At 43.9% G+C, this 11,549-nt stretch overlaps 1 long non-coding RNA gene across 1 annotated transcript; it reads right to left on the bottom strand.

The window, feature by feature from the left end:
- Window positions 1-2,403: 2,403 nt before the first annotated feature.
- On the bottom strand, window positions 2,404-4,151 carry LOC138242897 (uncharacterized). Its single transcript, XR_011191771.1, has 3 exons — window positions 4,050-4,151; window positions 2,962-3,029; window positions 2,404-2,466 (listed from the first exon to the last, which is right to left on the bottom strand). It is a non-coding gene; the product is annotated as an uncharacterized lncRNA (long non-coding RNA).
- Between the last annotated feature and the right edge of the window lie 7,398 nt (window positions 4,152-11,549).

Genomic DNA, 11,549 nt, shown 5'->3' with positions numbered 1-11,549 from the left:
GTCTCACCCCCTGGTTTACGCTGCACCTAGTGGTGATTTGTAGACAGTGTGTCTTCCACCTCACCCACCTCCTGAGGCAATAATCTTGAATAAACAGAGGGCTGGAGGCCCAGCCCGGCTTCTGTCTCTCTCCCCTTGGGGACGGGAGATTTTCTCAGAACCATGTTGAGGTGAAATGGGAATGGGATGACGCAGGTGTCTTGGAGAGGTGAGTCGCCCCAGCCCCTGTGTACCTCAGTGTGATTCAAGCAAGGGGGAGGGGTTTAAGGGACTTACCAATCCCGCGTATGCACCCTCTGATTCAAAGTCGGGCAGGACTTCATTGTACAGCGCCAGGCAGTCCAGCTGGATAGATGATATCATGTTCTGAGCCCAGGTCCGCACCCGGCTCTCCTCCTCCTGGAGCAGCCCCTCCAGCTCGACCTGCAGGCCCTCCCTGAGCCACCACAGGGCCGCTGGGGTCAGGCCCGGGTGAGCGGGTGTACCAGGGGGTGGGTGAGGGGGGGTGTGAGGGGGCGAGCAATGGGGTATGGGGGCTGCCAAGGAGGAGGTCTATGCCCTGTCCTTCTGTAGATCCCTCTCCGGGCCCTTAGGGCAGTTTCACAGCTGGGTCCTGACCTCCTGCCTGGTGATTGGCTGGCTGGCCTGAGGGGACAGGGGCACAGAGAGGGCATGAGGAGGACAGAGAGAAAACTGAGAGGGTCTTCTCCAGGAGGACCAGGCCCTACCCCTGGTCTCCCAGCAATCACAGTCATCATCATTGCAGCTGAAACCAAACTTTCGATAGACGTCACAGACATATCAGGCTCACAGACTTGCAGCTCTCGGCTGCCTGGGGTGAGACACAGGGGGAGTCTGCTCCCTCTTCCTCTGACAGTCCTATCAGATGACAGCGGCAGACCTGATCCAACCCCACCTTCCCTTTCACACACAGCCACACCCAGGCATGACTGTGTCACCATCATCACCACCTCCACCATCACAATCTCCACTATCTTCCATTACCATCATCATCACTTCCACCATCACAACCCCTACGATCTTCATCACCATCATCATCACCCCCACCATTACAATCTCCACTATCTTTGTCACCATCATCTTCATTACATTTCTAATAAATGATCTACACCATCTTCATTACCATATCCTTCTTCATCATTACAATCATCATGCCCACCATCATCATCATCAACACCTTTCCATCAACATCATTATCATAACCACCTTCATTATCTACACTATCATCTGCATCATCCTGAGCAGAACACATTGGTTGTCTTACACTGGATGAATCTTTGCTCAGCGCCTCAGTATTGGACGACCCTCTATGGCCTTTCAGCGTCACGTCCGTCTCTGTCGAGACCTGTCAACAAGTTGACTGCTTTAGTCTCACCAGCAGAAGCCAACCAAGTTTGTGTCTCAGTACAGGTTTATTCTTCGTCTAACAGAATTAATACTTGGGGAAGAGCATTTAATAATGAGAGCAGGAGGCACTTCTTTACATAGAGGAGGGTGGGGGTGTGAAACAAGCTGTCTAGTCATGTTGTTGAAGCCGATACCCTGGCTTGTCTCAAGAGAGAGCTGGATGAGACCCTACAGTCAGGACAGAAGGCACTACTGTACATAGAGGGTGGTGGGTGTGTGGAACAAGCTATCCAACCATGTTGTTGAACCCAATACTCACGTTCCTGTGAGATCTGCCCCAGGTCTCGGTGTGACGCCCTTCTCTCTGCTCGGCCATTCCTCTCTCAACTTGAGGGAGTTTCTCCCGGCGGCACTGCGGAGGAGAAAACAGTTACCAGACAGACAAACACACTGTCATCATCATCATGGGCCAAGATGACCCTACATGACAGTGGTCTGTCCTCGATTCAGAAGCAGTGTCCAGCCCTCAGCTATCCAGCTTCATGATCCCCAACATCCCTGCCGAGACCTGTTGAGGAGCCAGTTCTGGTTGAGGACCAGGGGTCTCAAACCCAATCACAATCCCTGGAGAGCCAGGTGCATCTCCAGGTTTTCTTTCCAAATGGGGCTAGCCAATTAAACAATTAATCTAATTATTTTCATAAGAAGATGTGGAAATAATGTGTTTAATAATATATTTTGATGTCTCTCACTGTTGAAGACTCAAAATATTCAAGGCACAGTTGGATATTTAAGGTCTGGATAAAGGTAGAGTATTAGAATATTTTTTGTTTAATTAAAAAATTAGATCAACCTTGTAACCAAGACCTCTGGGCAGGAAACCAGATGATGCACCAGACCCTCTAGGAATGGAGTTTGAGACATGCTCACCCTCTCTCACACACAACCTCACACACATTCACCCTCTCACTACTACTACTACTACTACTACTACTACTACTACTACTACTACTAATAATAATAATGCAGACTTGCTTTTCTTGGGGTCTTGGGTCTGGCTCCTGTGTTGGCTGAGTCTCCTGTTACCTCCTTCCTGATCTGGGGATGTCAGACACAGTTCTGTTACAGACACGGGCTGGACTAGACTCACAAGCACACACACCCACAGACACACACTCCCACACACTAACACACATGCAGATGCACACACTGTCAGGTAGAGTCTTTCTCCTCCTCAAGAGAAGACGACAGAGCCCTGCTGCTGCGATGAGCTTTAATTTCAGGAGGAGGAAGAAGAGGAAGAATCACAATATGAAGAAGACCAGCAATGGACTCACAGCTCTCTGGGTCCGGGGCCTGACTCTCAAACTTGTCTCCAGTCTCTGGTGGGTTCTTCTCTGTTTACCTCTGTTGACATCTGTGGACAGGACAGTTCAGTTAGACAAACAAGTTCGACCAGACTTCACTCTCATAGTCAATCAATCAATCAATCAATCAATTTTTTTTCTTATATTTTGCATTTTAATCCAGAACATCAAAGCACTTTACAAAACATACTGTATTCTACGTATCATATAAAAACAGAGCACTCACAGCTCTCTGGACGTTGGTCTGGAATCTAGAAAGTGGTTCCATTCTCAGGCGACTCTGGACCTCAACACCTGTTGATGGGTCACTTCTGTCAGACACACAAGTGGAGCCCAAGCCCACCTACACACACACTCACACACACTGACAGATATACACCCACACAATCACACACATTATCACAAACTGACAGACACCCACACACACATATTCACACACAGACATTACACACACTCACAGACACACATTCACACACTGACAGACACACACACAGACACAACACACACTCACAGACACGACATACATTTATACACACAATCAGACACTCACACACATACTCGCACACATTCACAGACACACACATAGACTACAAATACTTATAGACACACACCAACACACACACACAAAAACACACACACTCATAACTACAAATACAGTATAACTAACACTAACACAAATGCCACTAACATTAAAACAGTAACACTATCACTAAGAGTTACACTATCATTATCACTGACACAAACTACTACTACACTACTAATACTAATAATAACAGTAATGCTATCACTAAAACTAACATGACTACTAGTGTAAATACTCTAACAGTAACTCTATAATTATAACTAAAATTAACATGAATACTGGCATCAAAACTATCAGGAGCGCAATCACCATTAATACTGACATGAACAGTAACATTAATATTAAAGCTACCGATTGTACTCTCACTAATATTAAATATGAATACACTCGCATTAGTATTAGTCCGTGACGTCAAACCACTCTTAGTGACGAAGGCGAGACACCTAGCTGGGCACAGTGATGTGGCACGTGTCGCCGTGGTTACCATACTTATAATTTGTAAACAGTGGAAAAATGCATTTAAACTGTTACCTACACAAATTTGTCAACTTGGAATATAATTTTAAAGCTCTAGAATACAATTTCTAAACAATCATTTGAATAATCATTCTTTAATTTGGGATTGAACATTATGAACACTAAACGCACAATGGTATTTGATCGATACAGGCTGTATTGACTGTTTTCTAGATATTTAAATAATTTAAAGAAAGAAAAGAATCAGTACTCACCAATCGGTGAAGTTAATTGATGATTCTAAGGTTTTTTAGTTGAATTAATTGGCTGTCGATAGATAAGTGATCAATATCTCTCCTCCGTGCTCTCAGTGCTCCTCCCGCGGTCTTGCTCTCTGATACCGGCGCTCTGGCTGGTGTCTGTGACGTCACAGCGCTCTTTCTGACAGAGCAGAGCGCGTCTCCGCTGGAGGAGACTCCTGTCCAGAGGCCGGGGGGCTTTTCTTACAGATATACTGTAACATCTCCAAAAGAAAAAAACACCAGGCTGTGAAGAGAGGCGATTCATAACACCTGGAGAAGGAGACCGACAAACCGAGGGATACAATTTATTAAACAAAAAAAATAGTTTACTTCACAGACTAATGCGTTATAAAGCATACTCGCGTAGAGCAGAAGAGAAAGGGCACAAGTCCCTGTAATACACGCTTTTAAGCGTTTTACATGAATCTCCACAGAATAGAAGCCAGGAGGATCAGACTCCTGATCCTGGAGGTTGAAGAGCATCTCCTGGTTTTATTTCCACTCAAGCTCTCAGTTCCTCAGCCAGTTTGGTGATTTAATTAACTGTATAACTGTTATCAGACTCTGTTTAACTGTATATTTATAAGACTCCGTGAGAGACGTGTGGGAGACGCTGTATCCCAGGGCTGGTGTTGAATAACACACAGACAGGTCTTCTGTAAGTCCCACTGCTCAGAGGTACAGACTGGTCAACTAGTCACTATTGTAGACAAGACCATCAGTCTGCTGCTGCTGATAATCATATTACACTTATAAGAGTAGCAATACTGCTGTTCATTAAATCAGTAAAAATAATAATAAGAGATAAACACATATTGCTCAATTTTCAGAAAAACACTTCTGATAGAGGGTTGGAGGAGTGACTTACAGTAAAGACAATGAATCAGGGCAGTAATACTGAAGGGCTGGAGGTCCTGGAGAGGGTTAATAGAAGCTTCTTGCTTCTGACCTGGAACAGAGCCCACAGCTGCCAGATCAGTGACCCCTGAGCCCAGTTCACAGAGAGGAGAACCAGGAGCTCTTCTCTGTCTCTAAGAGGCTGTGAGGAAGGAGAAAAGGGGGAGATGTGACCTGAGTCCAGGCTGTTCTGTCTGATATTGTTCATGTAGCAGCACTGATTGTCTGAATGTCCTCTGGTTCTGAATTGTCAGGATAAAGAGAAGGAAGGAGATGAGCTTCTGTCTGTTCAGGAGGTAATAATTTGGGTATAGTACTGAGGGACCCAGAGCTCTGTGTGTGAATCTGACTGAGCTGTGAATCTGACTGATAGGAGAAAACATATTTTTGTTTTATTCTGCCTCTGAGAAGTCTTTTCCTTTGCCAAGCAATGTTCCATCCCCTTCAGATACTCTGCACAGACTGTCAGAGTAAGCAGAGAGGAGAGAGAGAGATGGACAGATAAGAGCATACACTGCGAGAGAGACAGAAAGGGGGAGAGAGAGGAGAGGGGGAAGGAAAACAGTGCAGGTGTTCAACCACACTGTGACCACAGGAGACAGGAGGCTTTTCTCAGCTGCTGAGGAGCTCAGTGCTCATGGCCACTCAGGCTCAGAGGCTCTGGCAGCAGTCAGGTCTGGGAGCTTCTCCTCATACTGACACTGGAGCTCTGAGAGTCAGCCTCCATTCTGACATGAACAGCCCCTCCTGTTCAGCCCTGAGAGACACACTGAGAGAGCTGTGTGGGGAGATGACCTGTCACCCTGTAGATCTCTGAACACTGGACTCTCCTGTGTCTCCCTGTGCAGCACTAGAGCTCTGAACACTGGGCTCTCCTGTGTCTCCCTGTGCAGCACTGGAGCTCTGAATATTGGGCTCCCTGTGTGTCTCCCTGTACAGCTCAGCTCTCAGCTGCCTCATCACACTGACACCCACAGCCTCACAGTACAGCCTGGTTTCCTGTGCTGGAAGAGCTCGGAGGAGCAAAAACCACAGACTCACTGCAGAGCCTGACCTGTAGCTCCAGTGAAGCTCTGCCTTAAATCACTGCTGTATTAACAAGGACTGAACTTTTTTTTTTCATAATTTTGTTGCTTTTTCAAATTTGAAACTGACTCCTGCTCTGTGGCTCCTGCTGCTGCAGCTATTATGGTGAAGCTGTAACACAAAAACTCTGCTATATTGAACAGGAGAGTTTTAATACAGCATAACTGTTAATACTACTACTGCTACCACAACTGCTGCTGCCACTGATACTACTGCTACTAATAATATTTTACTGCTGCTCCTACTGCTGCTCCTACTACCTACAGATGCAGCCATTCAAAATGGGTGGGGTATTTCGCGGCATACCCCGGTGGGCGTGTCGCGCGGTGTCACGCAGTATCACGCAGTTAATCGCGCGTCATTTGACGTCATGCCGGAAACTATCCGGCGTCACCTTGTAAAACGGCCAGGGGGAGCTTAACCTCTCATGTACAGCATTTGAGCTTTTAATTTTGAACTGTGTATTACAGCATGTTAATCATCAGTCATTAAAATGTTGGTATACTTTATGAAAGCAAGATTGCTCAGTTGGACAAAAGTACACAACCTACCTTTATCAGAAATATTTATGCATAAAAGCCTTTACCGAAGATATTACTAATAGTATTAATAATGGATGACTTTGGACAAGCTGTATACTCAAAGTATAATTTCTTTAGCACATTTGTACAAGCACTTGGAATCTGTCCGAGCCATACTTTGTCAGGCATTTTGTTTTACTTCAACGGGCATAAAAACTTCCTTGCTTTTAACAGGGCATTTCATAATTTCTAACTATGAAAATGATTTAAAATGCGACACTTATCATTCAACTAGAGCTCAAAATATCACAAGGATCCTCAAGAGCACAGCAAAGAGTGTATTAAAAGATACTTGTATGTATCAACGCTTCCTTTTCCGTATACCAGATTTGATGGAACCACTTCAGAAGGGTGTCAGCCAGTCAGATTCCAGGAATCGGTACTGTAAAGGAAAAATACACACCGGTATTCCATTTCTCCCTAACGATTTTAAGCATCGAAGTATTTAACTAGCATTTGAAATAGCGTGTGAAAAAGTGGTAGTTTTAAGCTTTTCTGCTAATATAATATGGAATCGCGTATCTAAAGAATTTAATAACGATATGATTATATTCGTGTACTGCGACAGGGCTGTGTAGGGCTGTTTCGCCTCCCTCTTCATGCGACTTCCCCTGTAGTCTACGTCTTTACTGTGCCCGTTGTAGATATTGAATTTTACCACTGAAGGGAAATCTTAAGGTTTAACATAACATTCAGAAATACAATCACGTATTTGAAACATAAAAAAACGATTACAATCTAATCCTTCCACGTTTGATCCCAAAATCCCAAGAAATATAAATCTAGACGGGTAGAAAGCTATGCTGAAAGTTTATTAAGATACTTAGAAGACAAATATACTGTATCAATTTATGTTGCATTAGCCTGATTATGATTAAAAAACACATATAATTAAACAGGTGTTTGCGATTTAAATCAGAACACGATTTAAATCAATATAAATGTTTATATTGTAACGCATACTTTCCAGCCTCCATTTCTCTATAAAACTTTTCTCTATTGCACACACACACACAATAGAAGCAGGAAGCAGAAGCAGGGACTGTTGTCAGAAGGGAAGAAGGTGACTATTCATTGTTATCAAAAATGACTTAGAATCGATCATGTTGTGATATTTTGAAATATAAAAGTCAATTGATTGTCCATAATATCGCTATTCTATTTTTTCGAAGAAATGTTTGTTAAAAGGAAAGTCCAGCACCAGCTGGATTTGAACACACAACCCGTGAGTTGGTAGTCGGGCACGTAGACCAGTAGGCTACAGGGGAAGTCAAATGAAGAGGGAGGCAAAACAGCCCTACACAGCCCTGTCACAGTACACGAATATAATCATATCGTTATTAAATTCTTTAGATATGCGATTCCATATTATATTCCCTATTAATCAAATTCTAAAAGTATGCTTGTTGACTCCGGTATCTCTTTAGTTAAAGACTTCGATGCTTAAAATGTTTAGGGAGAAATGGAATACTGGTGTGTATTTTTTACTTTAAAGTACCAAGACCAGCCATATACAGTACTGTATGTTTATGTTCCAAAATTAATATCGTTTATGGCCTTCACACGCGTTACAGTATGCTCCTATTCTTTTTATGCTCAGCCACTAAGATTTCCCTTCAGTGGTAAAATTCAATATCTACAACGGGCACAGTAAAGATGTTTACTGTACTGTAAATCTTTCTACAACAGACCAACAGACCACGAGTGCCCCTGTCGGTCAACCAATCACGTACCGCGGTACCCCGGGTCATCTTGCGTCACAATGCGCGACACCGCAGCCAATTACCTCCGGTACGTGTCTGTACCGCTCACTTTGAATGGCTGCATCTGTATAATAATAAGGAAGAGGATGTGAGCTGTGCCCTCACACTGTTCAGACTGGTGGTGTATCAGTGTATCAGTATCAGTTCAGCTCCACTGTGCTGTTAGAGAGTTTCAGTCATGCAGTCGGCTCCACACAGAGAGACACGGGTCACAACTGGAGGGGTTGGAACATCGGTGTGGATTGTAGCTGTACAGAGACAGACTCAGGGTCTGAGGGAGTCAACTGGAAGAGCTGCTATCCAACAGGCTCAGTACATAGGGGACAATCACTGCTGGGCTTTTCTTTCTTTTTCATTTAAATTATTGATCACAGTCACAGGACAGCCAGTTCTTATTCTGTCCACCTTGTCTCTGTATTCCTGTGCTGACCTGAATGACCCCACTGCCACCTTGAGCACAGGCTCTCCTCACACTGCCCTTGAAGAGGACCAGAAGACATTACTGTCTGGAGACACAACAACTCTGTGACTCACTGCAGGACACCAGTCATTGGACACTGCCTGACACAGACAGCAAGGCACACAGGACCATATTCAGGACACCATCACTGGACACTGCCTGACACAGACAGCAAAGCACAAAGGACCACATTCTGGACACCAGTCACTAGACACTTCATAATACAGACAGCAGGAATTACAGGACCATATATGCATAATTAATTATCTTGATACTGATTTATAAATATAATACTTGTGTAATGTGCTCTCTGAAGGCACCAGTTCTGTAGGGTTTGGGCATTTACTGGGACAATTATTGATTGTAGCAGTAAATCACAAAATGATTCTTTTGATGGCTTTAGAATCCAACCATGCGACATAACTCAAACAACGCACACACACAGGTACTAATACACGAGGATACATTTATTAATACATAGAATATGCATGTAAACCTAACAGATCTTATCGAGAGGGTTATCAGAATACAAAAGATATATATTCAATCAGTTACAAAGAGTTACATATATCAAGAGGACATACGTTCAGTATATCATTCATTTAGACCGTTTCGTAAATGAACTTGGTTATAACTTCTACATTAGATACTCAAAACAAGTACATAACTCTTAGGAATTAAATTGATATCAACTGGTTGGGATAACAATTGAATTCTCGAGCAGTAATGCATTGAAGTTGAATACTCATCCAATCTCTGGAGATTCAGATCTCCTGCGGGCACAAAGAAACAGTTGCAGGCTGTTGCTGTCCAATCCGCGCTCTCTGGCTCGGTGCCAGGCTGTGCTGTGTGGCTTGCACAGAAGAAAAGATGACTGTGGGTCCCAGCAAGTCAGGAAGAGGACCGGTTCGTTCCAGGTGAAGCGCTAGTTCTGAATAGTGATTCAGCTTTCCACAGTTCCGACCTGTTCACGAGGCCTGCTGCTGGTGCTAACCTTGGGTGGATCCTCTGGTTACTCTCTGGCAACCTCCGATCTAGACTCTTAGAACAAAGGAAAGTTCTGGCACTCGGACACACTTGCCGTTCCGTGGTTGTCTGGGCTGAGTCTCAGGATGGTCAGGAGGCACGCTGCGAGAATGTCCTGCCCTTGGGAGCCTTCTGCTCCTGGGCCGTCCTGCCCTGGAATTCTCCTTTGAATTCCCTTTAGAAAAGTCCACAGAATTCTCCTGAATCTCCCAGGCTCTCTGTGTTGCCTGTTTTTACCTGGAGGAACTTCAGCTCATTCATTGGCTGAAAGTTCCATGGGCATCAGAGTCCCACGTGGGTTACTCGGCCCTACCAGTCCCTGATTGGTTGATCAAGGTGAGATATGAGTCACTTACTCCTGACACTTAGGAATGCAGTCCAGATGTCCATCTGGCACTCCCTAGACAGATAGGCGCCAATGGATGACCATTGATCATGATAGCCAGGCTTAGCTAAGTGCATCGCCCTTTGGGAGCTGTCCTAGGAAACTTTATCAAAGGAAACCTTAAATCAGCCTGCATGAATAGTTTCTCTGTGGCTGCACCACAGAGATGAACAGAGATGGGACCATTTGGGAAAGCTCAGAACACTTAATTCTTTCTTATTAATAAGCCTCGCCGCTACACTTGTCTACAGTTTTTTTTTAGTTTAATATCTGATCTCTTCCTGCCCCTGCAGCACCTGCAGCCCTGCTGTCTGTATCTGTATCTGTGTTTCCTCCAGTGAGACACAGAGCTGCTCCTGTCTCTCCCCTCCTCCGCACTGCTGGGAGTGTCTTCAGGGAGAGGAAACAGTGATGTGTCTCTGATATATATGGAGAAGACTGAAAGGGCCCTGTGTGATTGGCCGTCCCGCCTGTGTGAGAGGTTCCTGCTGTCAGTCTGAAAAGGCAGTGCTGTGTGTGATTGGCGGGGCAGGGGGCTGTGTTGTTACTGGGGGTCTGGGGTGCGGAGCAGCAGCTCAGTTGCCCTGTGGGCTCAGGGGTGAAGACAGGAGTCTCAGCTGTGCTCTGTCCTGATGACAATGGAAAGCTGCCTGTCCATCTTCTCTCTCACTGTCCTGGTGCTGCACAGCTCAGCCAGTAAGTGTCCTGTCTTTTCCTGATAGCAACTGGAATTAAAGTTTAAATGGAAAAGGAGTAAGATGTGGGTAGAAACAAAATAACTTATTTTCCATTAACTTTTGTGGGTGTTTATCAAAGTGATAACTTTTGTTTTCCTTGGCCTGTGGCAGAAACATAACTAGTTGCTTAAACAATTTATACGGTGAGATATTTGTCTTTTGTTTTTTTTAATTCAGCTCTATGGGAGCTCTATTAAATTATTATTAAAATTATAAATATAAAGTTCTTAACATCATAAGCAATTTTGTTCTGGTTCTAAAATTCAGAACCAAAAAAAATTAATTGCCTACATTTCTATTTTAGAACCCATATCAATAACTTCACCTCCATCAATGTACAATTAATCATAAAGTTATAGTTTTAGATAGAAAATGAGAAAAAGTACTAAGTAGTGTGAAAATGAGCTTTTGTTGAGCTGTCTTATTTTAAATTAAACCATGTGGAAATTAAAAAAAATGGTCTAAATTATTATTTTTCTGGGTTTGTACATCCAGAAAAAATAACAACCTACAGTAATTTAAAAAAACATTATTAATA

Source organism: Lepisosteus oculatus, chromosome 14, assembly GCF_040954835.1.
Source record: "Lepisosteus oculatus isolate fLepOcu1 chromosome 14, fLepOcu1.hap2, whole genome shotgun sequence".
Classification (NCBI taxonomy): Eukaryota; Metazoa; Chordata; class Actinopteri; order Semionotiformes; family Lepisosteidae; genus Lepisosteus; species Lepisosteus oculatus.
Note: the sequence above shows the minus strand (reverse complement) of the source record. Positions and strands in the feature narration are given on the sequence as shown.